Source organism: Ambystoma mexicanum, chromosome 5q (genome assembly GCF_040938575.1).
Source record: "Ambystoma mexicanum isolate Mex_15411 chromosome 5q, UKY_AmexF1_1, whole genome shotgun sequence".
Lineage (NCBI taxonomy): Eukaryota > Metazoa > Chordata > Amphibia > Caudata > Ambystomatidae > Ambystoma > Ambystoma mexicanum.
The window spans coordinates 39,998,991-40,021,989 of record NC_090933.1 but is presented as its reverse complement, the minus strand read 5'-3'; the positions used below and the strand labels follow the sequence as shown (position 1 = coordinate 40,021,989).

The 22,999-nt window shown below is 46.1% G+C and overlaps 1 protein-coding gene across 2 annotated transcripts in view; it reads left to right on the top strand.

Moving 5' to 3' along the window:
• The window catches only part of ANKS6 (ankyrin repeat and sterile alpha motif domain containing 6), a 934,279-nt gene that overhangs the window by 160,603 nt on the left and 750,677 nt on the right, over positions 1-22,999 (top strand). The gene's annotated exons all lie outside the window — the stretch shown is intronic.

Genomic DNA, 22,999 nt, shown 5'->3' with positions numbered 1-22,999 from the left:
AGATTGATTGAATAGGTATGTATGAAAGAAAATACAAAACAGGTTCCCAATTCGTGAACTCATGTCCCCTGCACACTATCTTTTGTCTGGAAAACCAGACCAAACATTCATAATATTCAAAGTAGTTAATAATTGTCATGCCCACGCCGCTGGCACACGCATTGGCAACCATCATGGACTACTTGGTACTCATTTATCCTCCTAATACTCCTTGAACAACTCCTTTTCACGCCTTGGTCTTTTATTTCCATTTGCTCCACTTTGGTTCTTTCTTATTTTATTCAATTAACTACATCTACCATAATGCACCTGGCTACAGTCCTCAATTCCTGGCTATTCTCATTCATCGTTATTGGGACCACAATCCCCAGAAGCCCCAGCGGCCAGTGCTGCTTTCACCTGCTCAGGACCAGAGAGGGAGGAGGCAGATTGTCTTCAGGTGTGCGGCTCCAGGTGCGGTCAATTAGCCTGCCTCAGAACAGGGCAGGGCTGTATATAAGCAGCTGCCTGCAGGAGCACAGTGTCTTGCATCTTGAGTTCTCCCCGCTCCTGTTTGCCTTGACCCTTTACTTTGTATGCTGTTCCTGTTGCTGCATTATCCTGTTTTGTTCCAGTGCCCTTTCCGGGCTCCCTGCCTTGCAGCCGATCAAGCTCTGCTGCCTTCTACCTACAGCCCTTGTCCTCTGGGCTTCCTGCCTTGCAGCCTATTACAGTCCTCTGCAGCCCTCTACAGTCAGCGGCCCTGCTCCTCTGGGCTCACTCCTTGCTGCCCTGCTCCTCTGGGCTCCTTGCCCTGCAGCCTGCCTCACTCCGGCTGCCTACAGTCCTAGTCCTCTGCAGCCCGCCTTGCAGCCTGCCTCACTCCGCCTGCCTACAATCCTTGTCCTCTGGGCTCCCTGCCCTGCCGCCTGCTCACTCTGGCTGCCTACAGTCCTAGTCCTCTGCAGCCCGCCTTGCAGCCTGCCTCACTCCGGCTGCCTACAATCCTTGTCCTCTGGGCTCCCTGCCCTGCAGCCTGCTCACTCCGGCTGCCTACAGTCCTAGTCCTCTGCAGCCCGCCTTGCAGCCTGCCTCACTCCGGCTGCCTACAAACCTTGTCCTCTGGGCTCCGTGCCCTGCAGCCTGCCTCACTCCGGCTGCCTACCGTCCTTGTCCTCTGGGCTCCCTGCCCTGCAGCCTGCCTCACTCCGGCTGCCTACCGTCCTTGTCCTCTGGGCTCCCTGCCCTGCAGCCTGCCTCACTCCGGCTGCCTACAGCCCTAGTCCTCGGGGCTCCCTACCGTGCAGCTTGCAACCCTCTGCTGTCTCCAAGCCCTTGTTCCCTGGGCTCCCTACCTTGCAGCCTGCACCTCTTCGCTGCCCACAGCCCTTGTCCTCTGGGCTCCTTCCTTGCAGCCTGCTCCCTCTGCTGCCTCCAGCCCGTGTCCTCTGGGCTCCTTCCTTGCAGCCTGTCTCCCTCCGCTGCCTACAGCCCTGCTCCTCTGGGCTCCCTACCTAGCGGCCCTATTCTTTTGGGCTCTCTGTCTGTCGCCTACTACTAATCTCTCTGTCCTGTTCTTCTGGACTCCCTGCCTTGCAGCCTACTACAGTCCTCCGTAGTCCAATACAGTTTGCCTGCACCTAGTGCCGCTCTTGACTGCAGACCTGCTTCCTACTTTGCAGCCTTCTGTTTTCCTGACTGCTGCTCCTTGTTCTCTTCCTTGAGTCCTCTGTACTCCACCTTAGGTTATCTATTTCAGTCTAACTGCCTTTCCTTCATTTCTCTCTGCTAGACTGCTCATTGACTTCCTTTTCGCTGGATATTTCTGTTCTTGTCTTCTCATGTGTCTTATGTAATCCCTTTGTACAGAGCTTGCCTGTTGGTTTCCGGCAGGCAACCTCCCCCCCTTCCTTTGTCGCGTTTTCAGTGTTAGACACCCACTGCTGTTGTTTTTCCCAGCCATGAGCATACAGCGTGGGCCTCTGTTATAGCAATCTGTGCAGAAGGCTGGAGTTTCCTAAGGTTCGTGGAACACTCTTTCCCATTTCAGCATACACCCTAAGAGGGAAGGAATCCAGTTTGTTTGTACCTTTTGTATCTTTTGCCCCTTTTGGCTCACAGCTACTGTTTCCTACACTTCTTTCTTGTTGACTTCCTGCTGTGTGTGCTTATCTGCTTCCTTACCTCAGCACAGCCACCCAAACCTTACCTGGGTACCCTGTGCCACTATTGACAGAATGCCATTCTTGGCAGTAATTCAGATAGGTATTTGCATTACATATATGAGAAAGCAAGTGATTATAAAAAAAAAAATGCTCATTCAATCAGATTTAGGTCACAAGAAACAATCTTCATTTTATTCATGATGATGTAGTCAAGAGGGGCCCAACGCGTTTCTCGAGTGATTCACTCTTCATCAGGGGCAATTGTGTTTCTGGGAAAAAAATGTATACAATATTTACATTAGGTTTAAGCAATGAAAATTATGACAATTATTTCAAGTCAAAACATGAAGTTTAATTAGACTCCTTTATGAAACAACCCTAATTCCATCTTTTTAAGTAGCAGACCTCTGGTTTTAAATTTTAGGTTTCCAATTGAGTTACAATACATACTTTACTCGGATCCCAATGCATTAGGAAACATCTCTTAAGATATTCATAAGTCCCTACGACATATTGTCAGGTGTAGCTGAAAAATGGTGTTAAGAAGAGCCTGGAAAAGCTGACAAGATGTCTTAAGTCTAAATGTTAAAATTTACACACTCAAAGTGAAGAATCAAGTATTCTAACCTTGTGTTCCTTTCTTTAAATAGAAATTGAAGTTACAGGATGTTTCCGGACAGTGAAATGTTCACTTTGTTGCAACTATTATGAGACTAGCTCATAGCTGGAAAATTGACTTATCTCTCTCAATTCTGGAACACGTTACCTGTGTATTGAGTCAAAAAAAGAGGGTGTGGTAAATACCCAGATAGTTAAAAACCTGAAAGAAGTCACTAGGTGGTAAAATACACTTACAGTGGTGTAAGATTAGGCTCTCTTTGAAGGCGGCCAATGGCACCCCAATGTGCCAAATTCGGTGGTAAACCAGTTGTTTGTCTCTAATGGTAAGCAGGATCTCAATGGTGAAAGAGAGAGGGATAAAATCTAAGATTAGCTGATTCAGCTCTTAAAAAGAGTAATACAGCCCCACCAGTGGCAAAAGGGCCAATCCTCATCTTGAATACTTTATGGGGGAAGCTTTCTTACCTGTAGCGCGCTGCACTGCCAACTGGAATCAGGAAAACCAAAGGAATGTCCGACTCTATTTGCAGAGCTGCGTCACAATTTATGCGATGTAGAATGACGTCATCACGCGCATGCGCGTGTGACGTGTATATGCAGATGTCCGTGATTTGAATTGCGGTACAGAAATATTATTTCAAAAGGAATTAAGCTGCAATTATACAAGGGTAACCCTTAGAAAGGTTAGACTGGAATAGTATGGTATTAGTATAGGATTAACCTGTATCGTGTGCGGCCGGGCCAACGTTTACAGAATGATGTCATCACGCGCAAGCCTGAGTGACGTCATACGTAAACAAAGCCCACCACGACCAAAGACTGGATGTTAATAACAGTCAGTCATTAATACATAGCTGTCTAACTTAAACTGACAATCAGAAGTGTTATACCTCATCATTTTTAAGGGACTAGAACAGCTACGTCGGTTACATTGACTCTCCATGTTTAATCTATGGTAAAGAACCAGGAAATGTGTCAGTGAGTGGGTACCATGTTACGGTAATGGCCTGAACTGTAAAACAAATTAGTTGTTCTAAGATAATCCTTAAAAACAGTGGGACTACAAACATAAGGTGTTAATATAGAATTAACATGTAACCTGTGCGTCTGGGCCAGCGTTTACAAATAGAAGTAGTCACGCGCACGCGTGGGTGACGTCATATGTAAACAAAGTTATTCATGCGAACAGACAAGATGATAAAAGTCAGCCATTAATACATGGGTGTGTAACTGTTACTACCAAGAAGGAATATTATGAATCTTCATTATTTACGTTATTTAAGGTAATTGGTCGGCCTCAAGGGTTACATTAACTCTTAATGTTTACATGGCTAAATACTGGTGAGGAGAGGAGTCCATGACAAAGTAATGGTCTGGAAATTAATTTAATGGAGGGTGAAATGTAGTGAAATATAAAAAAAGGGTCAAAATACCCGAATGCCTCCTGCAAGGATCCGAAATGCCTCATTTATAGACTCGAGGCGGTGTTAGTACTGCCTGGAGACGAAGTCATCCAGTAAGATTAAGTTCTCCTGATCTTCGTGAGATGGAGTAATTAACCAAAACTTGGTTTATGTAAAACTGATTGGTGTAACACTTAGTCAACTATAATTCCATACACAGTCATATTGGTTGGAAAATCTTAACACCAAGATTTTAAGTGAGTATAAGAGTGAAAGTAAGTATACCTAAAATGGATCTCGGAGGCAAAAGAGATTATCCACATTTCGCCAACAATCCATGTAAAGACAATATACAAAAAATTGCTAAATGAAAGAATGGTAAGAAAACATTGTAAATATAAAACTGCCCATGCCAGAGTTCACAATCTCATATCACTGTTATGGCCACAGTGGCCCAAAATGCTCTACTGCTCATTATGTAGAGGGTGAATTGATGCTTAACCTATAGATTAGCATCACACCCACATAGTTTTGACCCTATAGGGTTCAAAGAACATAGCCTATTTGGAAATTACACTGCCCCTCACTAGGTTCACATTCTTGCTTGTAGTATAAAGTTGCAGGGGACTTTAGTGAAGTCCTCAAACTCTGTTATGTTGCTGAAATAAAGAATAGAGAGTATGTGTATTTAGAGTGAGTGTGTATTTTAGATGAATGGTCCCAAATAGTCTTCATTGAGGCCAAGTGGGGACATGGCGTCGTCTATGTATCCAAAAAATCTCTCTGTGCGAGTAATTTGGGTAAGTCTCCTCCCCTTTATAAGGGATGTATCGCTTCTAGTATGGCAAACCGCATTTGAGAGATATTGTGGTTATTGTCTCTAAAATGGCAAAATGCTGGCAGTTTCACATTTTTTGTTCCGATTTGAGACTTATGTTCAGTCCACCTTTCTTTCGCACGTCTGCTTATCTTGCCCACATAATACTTTCCACAAGGGCATCTGATAGTGTAGATAACGTTTTTAGATTCACAAGTTGCATAGCTTTTCAGCGAAATATTTTTCCTATTTTTTGGATGCCTGATATGGTCACCTTTTATCATGTTAGAACACTGCTGGCAATTTAAACAAGGGAAATTCCCTTGTTTTTGTTTGGTAAGAGGTCTCTGGGTAGATTTTTTGGGTTTTTCTGCTTTAAACAGAGTGTCACGAAAATGTCTCCCTCTTTTGTATGCCAACACTGGAGGTGATGGAAATTACCGATTAAGGTTATAACACCGCCTCGAGTCTATAAATGAGACACTTCTGATTGTCAGTTTAAGTTACACAGCTATGTATTAATGGCTGACTGTTATTAACATCTAGTCTTTGGTCGTGGTGGGCTTTGTTTACATATGATGTCACTCATGCTTGCGCGTGATGACATCATTCTGTAAACGTTGGCCCGGCCGCACACGATACAGGTTAATCCTATACTAATACCCTACTATTCCAGTCTAACCTTTCTAAGGGTTACCCTTGTATAATTGCAGCTTAATTAATTTTTTAAATAATATTTCTGTACCGCGATTCAATCACGGACATCTGCATATACACGTCACACGCGCATGCGCGTGATGACTTCGTCATTCTACATCGCATAAATTGTGACGCAGCTCTGAAAATGGAGTCGGACATTCCTTTGCTTTTCCTGATTCCAGTTGGCAGTGCAGGGTCGCTACAGGTAAGAAAGCTTCCCCAATGAAGTATTCAAGATGAGGATTGGCCCTTTTTCCACTGGTGGGGCTGTATTACTCTTTTTAAGAGCTGAATCAGCTAATGTTAGATTTTATCCCACTCTTTCACCATTTAGATCCTGCTTACCATTAGAGACAAACAACTGGTTTAACACCGAATTTTGGCACATTTGGGTGCCATTGGCCGCCTTCAAAGGGAGACTAATCTTACACCACTGTAAGTGTATTTTACCAGCTAGTGACTTCTTTCAGGTTTTTAACTATCTGCATATTTACCACACCCTCTTTTTTTGACTCAACGCACAGGTAACGTGTTCCAGAATTGAGAGAGATAAGTCAATTTTCCCGCTATGAGCTAGTCTCATAATAGTTGCAACAAAGTGAAAATTTCACAGTCCAGAAGTATCCTGTAACTTCAATTTCTATTTAAAGAAAGGAACACAAGGTTAGAATACTTGATTCTTTACTTTGTGTGTACATTTTCACATTTAGACTTAAGACATCTTGTGAGCTTTTCCAGGCTCTTCTTCTTAACTCCATTTTTCAGCTACACTTGACACAATATGTCGTAGGGACTTATGAATATCTTAAGAGATGTTTCCTAATGCATTGGGATCAGAGTAAAGTATGCATTCTAACACAATTGGAAACCTAAAATGTAAAACCAGAGGTCTGCTACTTAAAATATGAAATTAGGGTTGTTTCATAAAGGAGTCTAGTTAAACTTCATGTTTTGACTTGAAATAATTGTCATAATTTTCATTGCTTAAACCTAATGTAAATATTGTATACATTTTTTTTTTTCCCAGAAACACAATTGCCCCTGAGGAAGAGTGTGAATCACTCGAAACGCATTGGGCCCCTTTTGACTACATCATGAATAAAATGAAGATTGTTTCTTGTGACCTAAATCTGATTGAATGAGTATTTTTTTTATAATCACTTGCTTTCTCATATATGTAATGCAAATACCTATCTGAATAACTAACTATTTTGAATATTATAATTGTTTGGTCTGGTTTTCCATACAAAAGATAGTGTGCAGGGGACGTGAGTTCCCGAATTGGGAACTTGTTTGTATTTTCTGTCTTCCCTGCACCTTTAACTTATTCTCAAAAACATTAACCCACCCGACTATTACCTACACCACACTAATATCTGACAAAGGGTGTGCTTTTGGTGTCCGTTTCTTTCTAGGCATGTATGAAACTGAGCCCATATGTTCTTGAGTCGAGATTGTAGAGCGAGCGAGTGAGTTCACTTATTCCTCCTCACAGGTTTGGGTCCAGGTAAGTGCAGATTGTCACATTTTGAAGGTAGGAGGGGAGGGCTGCTTCTAGTGTTGGAGTATACATTTTTTGGCTACAACGCAGCTTATGTTTAGAAAAACTAAAGAAAAATTATTCACATTCCATATCCCAAACAGAACTCCCAATGGACAAATTCAATGGGGGCCTCCACGATTTATGTAAGCACATGTAGAACCTCATTCCAAAAGTTCTGGAGCTGGGTGCAGGCCCAAAACCTGTGTAAGTGGTCGGCCTCCTCAGCCTGGCATCTAGGGCAAGTATGGAGTAGTTGTCGGGCAAACCGGTTAAGTCTTTGGGGGTGTATAATATAATCTATTCAGCAGTTTGTACTGTAAATCTAATATTTAGAGAGACTTTACGTGTGTGTGGGAGCAAATAGATTTCCACTGGGCGTGGGAAAGGTCTAAGTCAAGCTTGCTCGTCCATGCAGCGCGTACCCTGGGTGCTGGGTCTGAGGTTTTGCTCAGCAACATCTTATACAGGGAGATCATCAACCCGTGGGCCCCACTTGTATTGGAAATTTACTGCAATCACGGGGCGTCTGGGGCGGGTGGGGGTTCTCAACAGGAAAGGATTGCCATAAAGATCGAACTGCTGCACGCATTCTGTAGTATTGTAAGGTTTCCAATCCTGATCCAGAGTGCCCAGCACGCCATTTCTGGGGTCTGATGAACTTCCTGTCTGGGAAAAGATCTGGCAGTGCCCTTTATCCCAACCCATACCAATGGTGTGCAAGCGCTGTTTCGTATGTAGGGTCTAACCCTGGGAATTGCCAGATAGGGAGCCATTTATAGTAGGGGAGTGCCTTGTTCACCATTGGTAGCACCCAGCACCCAGCGCCAGCCCAGTAGCATGGTTGCTGTAGGGTCTAATGGGGAGTCGTCTTTATAGGCTTGGTTCAGAATGAGAGTTTTGAGGTCTGAGTCTCCCGCTGCCAGCTGTTCTAGTTTAATGTGGGGCGGTCGATGGCCGTCGGCATACCAGAACAAGGCATACTGGGCCTGCGCTGATATCCAATGCAGCTCGAGGTTGGGGGCTGTGAACCCCCCCCTCTCTCGTAGGGTAGGGTCATATCTACCCATTTCTTTCACACAGCTCCAGCGTGCCATATGAATTGTACACATGGACTATTTAGCTTAGCAAAGTATAGCTTCCCAGGCCAAATGGGGATGTTTGAAAAAATATAGTGAAGTTTTGGCGCCAAGATCATCCTTCCTAGAAATAGTCTGCCCGTAATGGGAAGAGGACGCCATCTGGTTAGTTTAGCCTCTAAATATTTCTCCACAGCCCCATAGTTCTCTGTCAGCTGCGTTGGCTTGGTCCTGGATATCTGGACCCCCATGTATCCAATTCCCTCCGGTGACCAGCAGAGTTGGAACTCGCACGCCGGTTGGTTGGTATTCACTGTGAGTGGGAACATAGCCGATTTACTATAGTTGATTGTAAAGCCAGAGAAGGCACCTATCCGGAGGACATCTCTCAATGTCTGGTCGAGGTTCATGCACGGGTCCCTAAAGTGCAGCAGCACATCATCTGCGTTTAATGATATTATCTCTTGCTGGTCTTTCAGCCGGATCCCTCTCCAAGCGTGCCGAGCGCTGATTCTGTCAGCCATCGGCTCTATGACCAGCGCAAAGAGGATAGGGGAGAAAGGACAGCCCTGCCTGGTGCCTCTGTTTAATTTGAAAGTAGAAAATCTCTTAGAATTGACTAGTACACTAGCAGCAGGGCTTTTGTACACTAATTTGATGTATCTAATAATTTCTGGCCCAAAACCTATCTTTTCCACGACCACCCACATATTTTGAAGCAAGACCATGTCAAAGGCCGCCTAAGCATCCAATGTTACTGTTACTGCCTCCGCATCTGGATCAATTCTGGACATTACATTGAAAAGCCTTCTAATATTCAACAATGTTGATCTGCCGGGGACACAACCTCCTTGATCGTCATGTAGCTTATTACGCTTTGTTTTTTATACCCGGCTTCTGGTGTAATAAATTAAAACTGGGAACTAATTGAAGTTTCTTTTTGGTTAAATAGAGGAGGATAGCTGTGCATATGGATCTAGCAAGTTCTTTGTGGCTTTGGTGGCATTATAAGCTGTGGTACAACACACACTGCACTGGTTCCCTTAGATCTTGCCCTTGATCTCCTCCCTCCCTCCCCGCAGCCCACTCCTCCTAGTCTGATAGTGGCCCTTAAGTAATTTTTGCATCTGTATGCTGCTGCCTCTCTGCAACATGGGGTAGGCACCATGTATTTGGCCTTGATTTGACTTTGCATCTGTGTGTTGCTACCTCGCTGCAATATGGGCTAGGCACCATGCATTTGCCCTTCGATTCGACTTTACATCTGTATGCTGCTGCCTCTCTGCAACATGGGGTAGGCACCATGTATTTGTCCTTCAATTCGACTTTGCATCTGTGTGCTGCCACCTCGCTGCAATATGGGGTAGGCACCATGTATTTGCCCGCTGACTTTGACTTTACATCTGCTTGTTGCTGCCGCCTGGCAACATGTGTCAGGCCGAATGGATGTAATCACCATGTACTTTTTCTTGGACTTTGCGTATGATGCATTAACTTTTAACTTTTACACGTTCCACGATGTAATTCACCTCTTGCGCTTCCTTTTCTCTAACCTGCAGCACTCACTGTAACCATATTCTTAATTTAAAAGCTCCTAGATACCTCAGGGTTTTGTGCGCTATAGAAGTGTCAAATAAAATAAAATGTATCAAGTAGGGCATGAATTGGTAGGAACCTGTTCGCCAATATTTTAGCAAAGATTTTCGTTTCTATGTTCATTAGAGAGAGTGCCCTGTAAGATCCACACTCGTTACTCTGCTTACTGTGCTTCAGGAGAATAGTTATGGTAGCATCACGTAGTGTGGGGGGAGGATAGAGTCACGAAGTGACTCACTCCAAACCTCAGAAAGGCACGGGCGAGCAGTGCTGCATATTCTTGTTAGAACTCCGGAGAGACACCATCCAGACCCAGTGCTTTACCTTTCAGCAGTTCGGGTATCATCTTCACTATCTCCTCTAGGGTGATTGGATTTTCGAGCTCTTCTCTAGTTTGCGGACTAACGGAAGACATAGTAATCTCATCAAGGAGGGATTGTATTGTGTGTGCATTATGTGATTCGCCCGCCGCATATACGGTGCTATTGAATCTTGAGAAAACATTAAGGATCTCATGGCCAGTCCACTGTTGGACACCATGCTCGTCTATAATGCACTCTACCTGGGTATGCCCACCCTGCGATCTGGTTAACCTAGCCAGTGTCCTTCCCGGGTTCTCTCCCTCTCCATATCTCCTTGAAGATGTGACTCGAAGATTTCCAACTCGGCCCGTATCTGTGCTAATTTATCAGGGTTCGACCTTGCTGTGCATTCCTGCTCTAGGTGCTTAAGTTTGGTTTCTGATTGTTGACTGTCTTTCCTAATCACTTTCCGTATTCCTGCTTCTCTGGATATGGACATACCCTGAATATATACCTTAAAGGCTTCCCACCTCACCCCGCAGTGGTATCACGTTGGTCATTGCAAATGAAAAATGTTTCAATATATGATCGATTCTCTGCCTTAAACACAATATCCGATAGCGCCTCGGCTTTAAACCGACAGGCGTTGCGAGGTACAGGAGACAACCCCAACACTAGTGACAGCGTGACTGATGAATGGTTGGACAATGTACGGGTCTGTAGCTCTGTTCTTGATCCTGCCCACCGAGGAGCTCGACACTAGGAACATGTCGATCCATGACGAGCTATCGTGTACAAAGGAATAATAGGAGCATTGCCTCTCTTGCGCATGGAGGGTTCTCCAGACATCATTTAGCCCCAGCGATGTCATATGTGCAATCTATGGGCCGACCGCGATAAAGATCTGAGGGCCGTCCCTGTTCTATCCCACCCCACATCCAGAATAAAGTTCCTATCAGCCCCCCATATGATCGGAATCCCAATAAATCCCATCAAAATGGATACTACATTGTCAAAGAATTCAGGGGTGTAAACATTGGGGCAGTATGTATTTACCAACAGGTACTCGACACCAGTGATTATACAGTGCAATATAACATATCTGCCCTCGGGGTCAATATAGTTCTTTTTCAGAGTGAACTTAACCGATTTATGGACCAATGTCAGAACCCCCCTTGTGTTGGATGAATAGGTAGTGAAAAATCTATTTGGACCCCACATTGGCGCTATACCCGTTGCTGCCCCTCTTGTGGCATGTGTCTCCTGCAAAAGGAGTATCTTAGTACCATTTCTCTGCGCGTATGCAGTAATTCTACGCGCTTAAATGAAATTTCCCAACCTTCTGACGTTCCAAGACGTCAATTTAATCTCCATCTTGTATATTGTCCTCACTGGTTTGTCGCATATTATGTCTGTATTACCCATGTGTTCATCACCAACCATGTACTCTGGCGCCAAATATTTTCCAATTCCCGTTGTTCGCTCAAACATCAGTCTGACCATACCCCGCTCACTCACTGGCTCCCCCACACCCAACCAAGCAGTGTAATCTCCTCACCATCTCACCCCCCTTCTGGTCGGCCTACCCCAACTTTCTGGTCTGGGCCGTCCGGCATCGGGATCTGCGCCTCTATGAATTTGATTGCTTTGTCGGGAACCGTAAAGAAATGGAGTTTTCCATGATCTGGAATTTCAGTCTGGCCGGGAATAACATGGCATAATGAATGTTATGGCTGCGGAGCATATTTTTAACACTGATAAACTGGTGTCTGATTTGGAGAAATCCGGGAAGAGTCTAATTACTTGGGATCCTTGATGCAGCTCCTTTTTTCTCCCTGGTGAGGCAAAGGAGAAGGTCCCTGTCACGATAGCTGAGAATTGTAGCTGTAATGGGGCGCAGGAAATCTCTGGGTTTTAGTCGTGGTATCAAAGCCTGATGTGCTCATTCAACTGCGAAATGGGGATAAGGACAGTGATCCCAGGAGTTCCTTAAGTAAATGTTCAACTGCCTGCTCCATACTCAGTGTTTGGGCATCCTCCGGCACTCCCACTATCCTAATGGTGGTCCTTTCGGGACGGCACTCTAAATCGTCACATTAAGACTTTAACCATTTTCATGTCCTTCACCAAGGACGACACTGTGCCCTGGAGGCTCTGCACAGTATCCTCTGTTGCCCCAATTTGTGTCTTGGATTCCGTTATCTGTCCAGATTCTCATTCTAGTTGAGTCATCATGGATGCAATGTTGGCCGTAATGTCATCCAGTTTCTTGTGGACGGCAGCACACCCCTTTGCCATGGCCTCCATCATGTGCGTCAGATCTGGAGTTGGAGATGATACACTTTGCGAACGCCCCATGTCTGAGGTAGATGCAGCCTATGGGGTAACCCTGGCGTTGGCTGTTGTGTACTTTTCTATAGTAACTGTTTTTTTTACCGCTGCCTGCTCCCTTCTGCATGGTGTTGCAAGAATATACTACGGATCGATTGTCAACACTCATCCGATGGGTGCTATAGGTATGTATACTGTCACAGCTGTGTTGCAGAAGGTTTCACAGATTAATGCCCAGTCTGTTGTTGAAGGCTGAATTGATACCTCCAGACCACAGGCGACCCACAGCAAGATGCTCCCCCACAAATGCGCTTAATGGCCAAATCTCTTCTTAATGGCGCGACAGAGAGACACGGAATGATGCGTCCTCATAGAATGTGCCACAACCCCAATACCTCAGTCCGCAGGTAAGGGTCGCCTACACATACTGACAAGCCCATGTTTGTGACATAACCCAACACTGGGGGCATAATGACCTGCAGGGATTCAGGGCTAAGACAGGATAGGCCAGTATTCTTGAGTCTCGCTTGAATTATATATGCAGTTCCCAGCTATGCAGCCCACAGGGTCTATAGTATTGGAATGCAGGGAGCAGAACAAATCTGGGCACAGTGCGCCACCAGCAAGCCTCAACAACTAGCCCAGGCGACCAATAATGTGTCTTTAATGGAGGGGGCAGATTGGGTAACATGACTGTTCGCTGGACTGTAGTCTCACCAACAGCAAAGGGTGTGGGAGATGCGGCTGCAACTGCTCTGTCATACGGTAGAGGAGAGGTTCCCACCGATGGTACAAGGGGGGCCACACGTCCACATCAGTCGTCGTACAAAGGTAGTTTTACAGCCCAGTTCTAACAGCACATGCGCTCAGTTCAGGATAGTGACCCAGGCTCCAATGGGTATCGTGCGTAGCAGGCCGCAACCAACATGGTGCACCGCACACACAGGCCCCGGGTGGAATGGCGTGAACAGCAACTGAGGGTGGCAAATCTCTGCGCGCGCACACACAGTCCCAGGATTTTATTGTGTAGACGGGAGTTAAGTCGAGCGAAGAAGGGGTCAAAAGCACCAACCCCCATCAAAGGGCCTGCGAGCCTGTGGAGTGCTCCAACAGATCACAGGTCCCACGTAGAATGATCACGCAGGGAGACACGCAGGTTACCTCCAGTGTTATCTATGGCTGGCGGCACCAGCCGGGGCCTTGTCACAGTTCCACACTCCTGTTGCGCTAATCAGCCTTACACCAATGTCTAGTCCAGTTGGGGTAACCCTTTGTCCGATTCCTATGTCGGCCTCCCAGTGCAGCGTCTAGTGGACCATTTTGCCTTGTAACATGGGGCTCCAGGCAGTTAAAAAGGAACGCAAGGCGCACATCCCACCCCCACCATGGGCGCCAGCGTTCTCTACGGGCAAGTCCCCCCTCTCGCTGGCCCACTTCGATAGCAGGATCCCAGCCTTCCGATCAGTGATTCAGCTGATGAATATTGTGGAATAATCCCTTAGATGGCATATTTTTATGCATATAGCGTGGGTAGAGCGGAGCAATGATGGTTTAGACCTTCATCAGCTCACTGCTCAACAGCGACCACAGTTCAAGGGTTTTATTAAACTGTATATGCAGGTTGGAAAAACGCCTCATCTAAACCTAAATCTAAGATGGGAGAAAGCTACGACCATCAAATAATAAGACAGTCCTAGGGACGTCTTATCAAATTAAAGGGCCTATACGAAGAAAAACCTATTGGCAAATTTTAAGCTAAATACAAAAAAAAGTGTGGGATAGTATTCACAGGAAAGAAAGCAGTGTAGTCAGGGATCCCTTCCCCACGTTTTGAGCACGGGACAAGGCGGGACACAGCGCACGCTCGAGCTTTCCCAGCATGAGACTGTAGTTCTGCTCTCGAGTATCGGGACTTTCGGTAGTTAGTCTCTTTTCTACAAAATGTCTCTTGCCTCTGAGGACCTGATATTTTTCCAAAATAATAAGCAAAAGTTCCTTTCTGCTTGCACGTTGGGTGATGCCTTTTCACTTCTGGATACCCCTCTTAGGGCTCAGACCCCTCTCGAATGTTGGCCTCCCTCTGTCGAGTTCACTACGGCTTTCAACACAATCTCATCTGTGACATTCACAAATCTTAATGTCTTTTTAAACAGTTCACTGTGGACATCCTTCTGCGGGTTTACTCTTGTCAACACTTTCTTGGGACGTTAGGCTTTGCACCCTTTTCATCGGCATCCCTCTGTTGGGTTCACTCTTGCCAACTTTGCCAATCACACTATTCCTTGAACAGCTCCAACGATGCAGGATTCACTTCCCTTAGCTTCACAATCATCTGCTGGTCAAAGACTTTCGACTGCATAGAGGATTTTACTAGACCCCTGTATGACCACTTTGACCCCTTTCTCACGCCTCTCCCAGGGTCTTCTGGTAACGGTAGTTTCAACAATTGGGTAATCGACCAGAGGTTCTCGAGTGAGCACCCACCTGGTGCCTGAATCGTCTCTAACTGGTTTTCCCCTCTCGTATTAACTTCTTTGTACTTTCTTCAATTAGCCATTTGCTACTTTTGTTCAACACAGTTCGGTTTCTTATCGGCTCTCCCCTCAACTCGCTGGCTTGGATGACCTGCTTGGCTTTTCTTTTCTCTGGAGTGAAGGCCGATACCATGGTGGCAAGCGTCTCTTCCCGGCTTGGTTATCAGCGTAGAAGGGCCCTGTGTACCATTGACATCTGCTGCAACACACGCTGGCTATTGTTCGCAGTCTTCGATGCCTGTGGGGGTTTCACGGGCCTGGCTCGGAAAGGGCAAGGTCGCTTCTCTCCTTGTCACCCTCTCGGTTTGCACCGTCTTTCTCCTCCTCTTGAACTGCCGTGCTGAGTTAGCTCTCTCATTTTGCGGCCTGCCTTGCTCGTATTGTGTTCTCGTGCGTCACCTTTTATCCATGTGGGGAAGGGAAAGGGCCATCAGGTGTGTGCAGTTCTAGTCAATTACCTTACTCTGCCTGACCCTTGTGTTGGGACATGTCAGGTAACAGCTCTGGTTTTAGTCTGTTGTCTTTCGTGATGTGTGAAATTGTTTGTGCCGGAAAAGGGGGCGGAGGGTGTAGAGTGTTTGAGTATCCTATGTGGTAGGATGGGGAAAAGGTGTTCTAAGAAGGGGGATACCGCGTCTCACCCATCGGTTTCCCACTCCCATCCAGCTAATCCTCCCTCACTGGTCCGCCCCACGAACTGGATCTAATTGCGATGGCCGGGTCCTTGGCACCTGGATGACAGATCCCCGGGGACTAGTCAGGGAGACATCTTAGGTTTCTCACACTGTTGATAAACCTGTCACATTCGTTAGATAAATCATTGGTGGACCTGGATTAACAGGCTCTTTGCTTCCCCTACAAACTTGGATTAACCCCCTCGAATTCCCCCCCAGGGGTTGTAGATTCAATCCTAATAGGATCTCTGTCCCCCCTTGGCGCATATCAATAGGGCCCGTCCAGTGACCGGAGTGGTAGGGACCTTGGTGCTTATTCTTTGGGTCATGCACTTGTGAGTGCCAAGTCGGTCTGTACCCCTCAGCAGGAATTCTACCTGCCCCACCACTTTCAGAGAACCTTGTCACATGACCTGCTGTAGGATAGGTATGGCCGCCATTGCTCCCCCTTGCACCTCCTACTTGGCGCTGTTGCCATATCCCACCTGGTTATGCTCCTCTGAGGAATTTGTGGGATTGGCTGTTGGTTTAAGGGCCCAATTTTGATTTCCATCTGCACAGCCTCTACTTTTTTATTGACCATTTCCATTAATCCCTTGTGGACCTATAGATAATCCAAGAGGGGGCACATGTGCCCCTCGAAAATTGCTGCAATTTCCTCCTCTTGGTGGCAGATGCTTTTCCTAACCGTACTGGCTAGATCACTTACTTGAGATTTTGTTACCTCCAAGTCCTCCCGCCCGATGGTCTCTGGCTGTGTCCATTTCCTGAGACACCAGCAACTGATCATCATTGGGTTTGTTCAGTACCACCTTTCTACCATGGGAGCCACTTTTGATATGTTTATTTTCACATGTAGCTAACCTCCCCGGTGCCCCCTTATCAACTTCCCCTTCACAGATTGGTTAGGGCTCCTTTACAACACCCCTCCCAGGAAGACCCAAGGTGTCAGATTGGTTAGATTGAACTATCAGAGTAATTCCCATGCCTTGATCTGGTTGGGCATGGGTCTCGATAATATTTGCCCCTGCCGTTGGTTTATTGACCTGCAGCACGAATGACTTTCCACCCTCTTGTAGTGGTTTTGGGGGGGGGACTTGAAAGGGTACCAGATGGTCCTCTTTAGTTAAATGTGGCAACTTGCATACCATCCACTGTGCCCTGGAGGAATTTTCACATGCGGAAATCGCCTAATCTGGTCCATTGGATACGGACTTGGGGGCAGAGCTCAGGGGTATCTTAGCAACCACCAGCACTTTGGCTCCCACTGGAACTTTCGGATGGGTCGGTGGCTTTGACTGGAACATCTAAGTCATACAGGAAACCTTTAATTTCTGTTATCAGCTGGTTGACTTCATTAATTGGTTTAAACAGCTTTGAGATCTTCCTCTGTCCCCCTCCCCCTGGTATTGCATTATCAGCCTTACTTTTTCCCATCCTGATATAAACAACACTTAATACCACTTTATAAACAATTAAAATGTGATATGGACAAAGATAAAAATAAAATATGCGATTGTTAGGAAAGATTTCGTAATTGTAGGTAATTTTCCTTCCATGTGGCAACCCCTAAACTTTTTGCTGTTGTTTTTCACCTTTCTTACGGGGAAACTGACATGCCCTTAAGACAGTCAGTACCGGGGAACGCTGTTTCCCGTAGTTTCTTTTATCATGTTGCGGCTTTCGTGCAACATGACACAAGAGGGCACTGTAAGCTAAGTTACAGCTCTCTTGGGTCTCTAGCCTTCTACAGGCCCTAGATACTCGTTTAGGATTGTATCTGATCGGTGCAAGTGATTCAGGGACGGGAATGGTGGCAGCGATCGTTTCTTGTGTTTTGAGCTCCTTTTGGCGTTCAAAGCGCGTTTCTCGCGCTTAACCCAAAATGGTGGCCTGGCTCCCAAAATGGCCAGACCACGAGGCTCCTTTGTCCTGTCCGCTGACCGTCTTGCTCCCTTCACCTTCCCCAGGTCGAGCCGACCCGGGGCCTTCCTTATTTGGGCATGTACTTTCCCGCGAAACACGGATGCTTTCGCGGGCTTCTACATGTCTTGTGTGTGCCTCCAGGATGTGGGCTGGGATGTCTGGTCCCAATACACATCCTGGGTGCCAGAGAGTCTAGGGTGGTGTGAATGCCTGGGACCACCGTGGTCTGTGATTGGTCCACGAATGGTGTGAGTGTTGATGAGCGGATCTCCCATTGGGTCCCCTCCGTTTTGGCGCGAAGGGAACCGTGGATAAGAAGGGGCTGGAAACACCACTACCATGTCAATCTCCTGAGTTCTCACGAACGAAGGAATACAGGAGCCAAGTATCCTGCAACCAAGAGGCTGGACTGAGGAATCCCTGGTGACCCGCTGAAGGACTTCTCCTCTGCACTGCTGTCGCCTTGTGAAACCCTTTTCACCTTTGAACCAGAAGGCCTGTACTGGTACTTCGACCTTTGGAATAGCGGGAACAGCTATTCTCGGCATCTTCACCATCCCCTGCCAGTAAGCCTTCGGAAGCGTCTCTGGGCCATCCAGCTGACTGACCAGCTTACACGGTAGTCTTGCTCTGTAACCGCCGCCAGGTTGTGTAGTATTTCGAGTCCTTGTCACTCTCACATGCTTCGTACACTTGGCGTTCCCAGGTCTGAAGTGAGTAGTGCACATTTGGCTCAGATACACACGGCCGCTCCGTTGCCCTGCTGTGGTAACAAACTGTGCGGGTTTCTTCGATTGGGACGTCTTTTTACTCAACACGACGACGAGGCGTTCCCTGCTCTTCTGAACCTGCCAGCTGCTGAAACTGACGCGGAGAAGCCTGGGTCTGCTTGCATTGGGGACCGATGAGTAGCATAGCTAGGATCTAGTCGCCCTCCTGCAGGAGCCCATTTTTTTTCCCCGCTGTGTCAAACAGCACCCTTTTCCGTACTCGCGCTCTGCTTCTGCCCACTGTGGAGGCTGCGCTTGAGTCGCAGAACTTGTTGTTCTTCTTTTGTGCACTAAACTGAACTGCCTGATTTCCCTCGAAGAGCTTCTCCTTTTGCCCGTTGGCACCAGCGCGTGCAGGTACTTTTGAGCACAAGGCTCCACTCTTCGCAGGGCTCGGACTTCCATCTAGTTAGGTGCCTCTGAAGGCGAACTGGGTCTAAGCATTATTGCGCACTGCCTGTTTTCCCTCCCTTTTTAGGTGGACTACACATTTCGTGCATATAACGCTTGAGACTTGTTGTATTTGTATATATATTGTGTTGATATGGTATGTGTTGCTTTACTATCGTTACATTGTGATTTTCTCGCTACGGTCATTGTTTTAAAGGCCTTGAAATAAATGTGTATATATTTTTAATATAACAACTGTTTGGAGTAGTTTGTAAGTGTTCTTGCTTTGTGTGCTCATTGCGGGCTTTCAGTCGCCCTCACCCCTCTTGAGACCTAGTCTTGACCACCGCGATCGCTACCTTGATTGGTCTGGCTCGTCCAGAGGTTACCCTGTTCCAAGTAATTAGGTTGGCCTTCTGAACTTCTGCGCCACCAGGACAAAGTTCAGAAATCCGTCTTAACAGCGATATATATAATACACAGTTTCCCACTCACCCCGGCTTCTCCAATTTGCTATATTTTGGTTGGCAGGACCTGTGGCAGAGCGAGGCATGCCCGACGGCGGAAGGGGCTGCCTTAGTCCATCTCCCCTTCCTCGCTACTGCCATTACATAGTTGCTGGGATGCTAGGGGTGAAAAGATGCTAATTGTCTCAGTCTTTAATAGAGACGAACACCTCTATGGTTAAACACCCAGGAATATGTCCATTGGGTAAAGTGCAATGTGCAATAGGGTCTGTGCAAACTTTACAACCACTCTCTATCCAAAACACGGAGCGGGTTGAATGAAGATATTTTATGTTTCAAATGCGCTATGGCACGTGACCACAGGTTTTGGGCAAATATATGCAAAAGGGTCCTAATTGGCAGCTTTCCCGAAACAGTGCTGTTGTCTTGAGATTGCAATAGGTTGCAATGAATTGCGATAAAAGAAAATGTATAATAGGCTGGTAGGCTTGCAGCAGGACGACCTTTTGCTGTTTGCCCCCAAAATGTCACCAGCTAGGGCAAATGACAGAAGCACAAATCTGATGAGGGCTGTTGTGTTTTAGCTTCCCCCCTGTGTCCCAGAGGTTGCACTCAGGAGCACTCGGGAGCAGTGAACACCTGACAACTTAAGGGGCATCCAGAAATCCAACCCCTGCGCTCCCTGCGCAGCATGAATCTTATGAATATATGATGGTTTAGCCAACTCTCACTGCTAGCTCTCCGGTTAGCAGGATGCACGCACCAGGGGATTAAAGAGCAGAGAGCTTCCTCCAACGTGGATTGTTGTCACAGGGGGTTGCGCTGCCTGATCTCCCAGTACTACTTCAGATCGAGTAGGCAAATGTGGGAGGAGGAGGCTCCTCCTCTGTTGAGCCACACATGTCTTAATTTTAATTTCCCACTTTCTCCCTCTTTCTGTGCTCCTGGGCTTCCCGCTCAGTTTGAAGTTCAATAAACACCCTTGAACTGCGATCACTTGTTTCGGTCTTCACTGCTTGATGCCATGCCTGCCTTACAGTACATGAAGGAAGATCTTGGTGACCTCATGTCCATTGACAATCGGGGTGCACATTTTTATTTATATTTAACTAGTTACCCACCTATTAAACGAGTACAATTATTATGTTGACATGTGTCATGTCCATGAAAATCTGTGTGGGGGAAAATATGATTGGTTGGAAGGGAGGTGGGGAGGAGGTAGTTGAGGATTTTCTGGTATTCTTGAGAAAATCAATGAGATTTTTGGAAAAAATGTCACTACTTTTCACATGGTGTTGTTTGTCCATTGAATCAAAGTATTTAGAGTTAAAGTGCTCAGGTAACTTTCTAGCATGATACGCTGTGCCTTGTACACTGACCTGAAGTTAAGATCACTGGATATCTGGGAGCATAGGCACTCCACAGTGTAAATCAACTATTTATGAACACAGGCTTATTTGTCTTGTTTATTTTATTTGTGAAGCGCACTTGACCCGTAGGTATCTGGGCGCTGGTAAGTAAGCAGAAGTTACACATTACAAGACTTTAGAAAGGTACATGAGTCACTTAATGCATGTTACAGTCATTAGGATTACAAATGTGACATACAGTCACATGTTAGTCATTGGGATTACAAATGTCACATAATGTAGAGTCACTTAATGCATGATTCAGTTATCAGGATTACAAGGTCACATAATGTAGATCATACAGGTTAGTGAAATGTCCATAGTAAGCACGGCAATTAGATTCGGACATACATAGAGGAGTGAAAAAATATGGGCATGCTAGGTGCAGTGGCTGGTAAGGCGACAGGTTGGTTATTATTGAGTAGCCAGGTAATAACACATCTTCTGAATGTATCGAATACTTGGATAGTTTTTATGTCCTGAGGGAGAGTGTTCCAAGGGACAGGGAACACGATCTTCCCGCACCCCAAGCGCTTTAGAATAATGCAAAGGCCGTTATCGGTATTATAATATACCAGGGGGGGGAGGGTGTACCCTTAGGCATCCACACAATCACATTATTGCATGTTTTGAAGGTATAGTGTACATGGGGGGGGGGGGGAAATAGTAGCCATCTTCAATATTAGCAGACATATTGCTGCATAAAGCGTAAATGTAGTGCGACGGACAGCACCCCATGCTTAAGCCGCGAACATGAGCAAGGAATAGGTTGTTTCCCACCCACTGATAAGAAAGGCCAGAGTTGCACCTCCCCATAAAACTCTCCATTGTCCTAAACTGTTACCAACCTTTCACAGGAGGAGGGCTGAGTGTCTGTGAACAGTACAATCCCATGAGAAAGAGGACACAGGCCTTAAAACCCCTACCAGTCCCAATCCTAAATTATAGCACCACAATTCCCTGAATTCCAGCATACTAGATAACCCCGGATCACTGACCAGAAACCTGTAGGACTCCCCGATAGATCAGAAAGCAGGACATTTTTGCCTGCACTGCTAGGTCACGTGATTTGTGCTCCGACTTGCAGCGAGGAATACAATTCTAGCTCAGAACGAGGGTGGGAGACCTAGGAGAAAAGCTGGCCCGTCTGGGAGTGATTGAAGTGTGTGAGTTAGCGTGGCCTCGGCTTTCCCTCTGGGCCCGTATGTTCATACCAGGTGCACTGTTACATAGAAATAAATGTGTTCTTTCTTAGTAATACAACTGTTATTTATTGCTGATTGGTGACGTCTCTAACATCGCCCTCGTGGAAGAAGACGGACGGGCGGAGTTGGGACCAATGGCCTGGCATCCCCTATGGAGCAGGAGACCTGTGTGTAGGGTCCCACCTACCAATAGCGCATGTTAATCACTGATTACGATCCATGCTTTCATAAAGTATTGCTTGTACTCATTTTGGCAGAACATTCCGCTGCAGCAGAGGTCTTTGTTGCCGCTTTTTCCTTTTGTATGGAAATAAAACTTTCCTTGCAAGAGGTGCACTGAGCCTTTTTCCCAAGTGGGTTGTATTTATTCTGGAGTGAGCGCCTGGGGGGGGTTTTCCTACAGTGGTGAAGATGGGCATAGCGGCAGTATGGCATTGGAACCAAACCCCTAGTGTGGTTTGGTTGGATGAAATGTAGAGGCTGAAATTGTTTTTTATACCCACGTAGAAGAGGGCTTCTGCAAAAAACACATTTAAGGAAGATCGGAAGATTGATACATTTGAGGAAACAGTGGATGGAGAATAAGGTTCAGCAGGGAGGGGGGGGTAACAGACTAAGTCATATTGAAGTTAAGAGGAAGGGATTCCAACCCTCCCAACAAAACCTATAGTTTGGTTGGAAGCGAAGTTGTTTGCAAGGGTTCTTTGAAAATATGCATTGGTAAACGAAGAAGGAAATTGACAGTTTCATTTTCATTTGTTTTTCCACCATTATTGACAAATGCCAAAGTGATCTGTTTACTGTATTGCAGTGAATTGTTTGAGGTTCGAAGGACATGTTTTCTATGACTAGTTTGTGTTAAGCAACAACTGCTGATAATCTTATTGACATAATCAACTGTGTACTACTCTTCTTGACTACAAAACAAAAAAGATTATTTTTTTGGACTTTGCTACACAGTTTCTGCACCTATGATTTTCAGTAAAGGTTTAGATAGTGAAGCAACAAACATAGAGAGTTATATATGTTTAGTTACTGGATACCAGAGTGTACCCATAGAAGGCAGAAATCGGCTGATCTAGACATCATCTT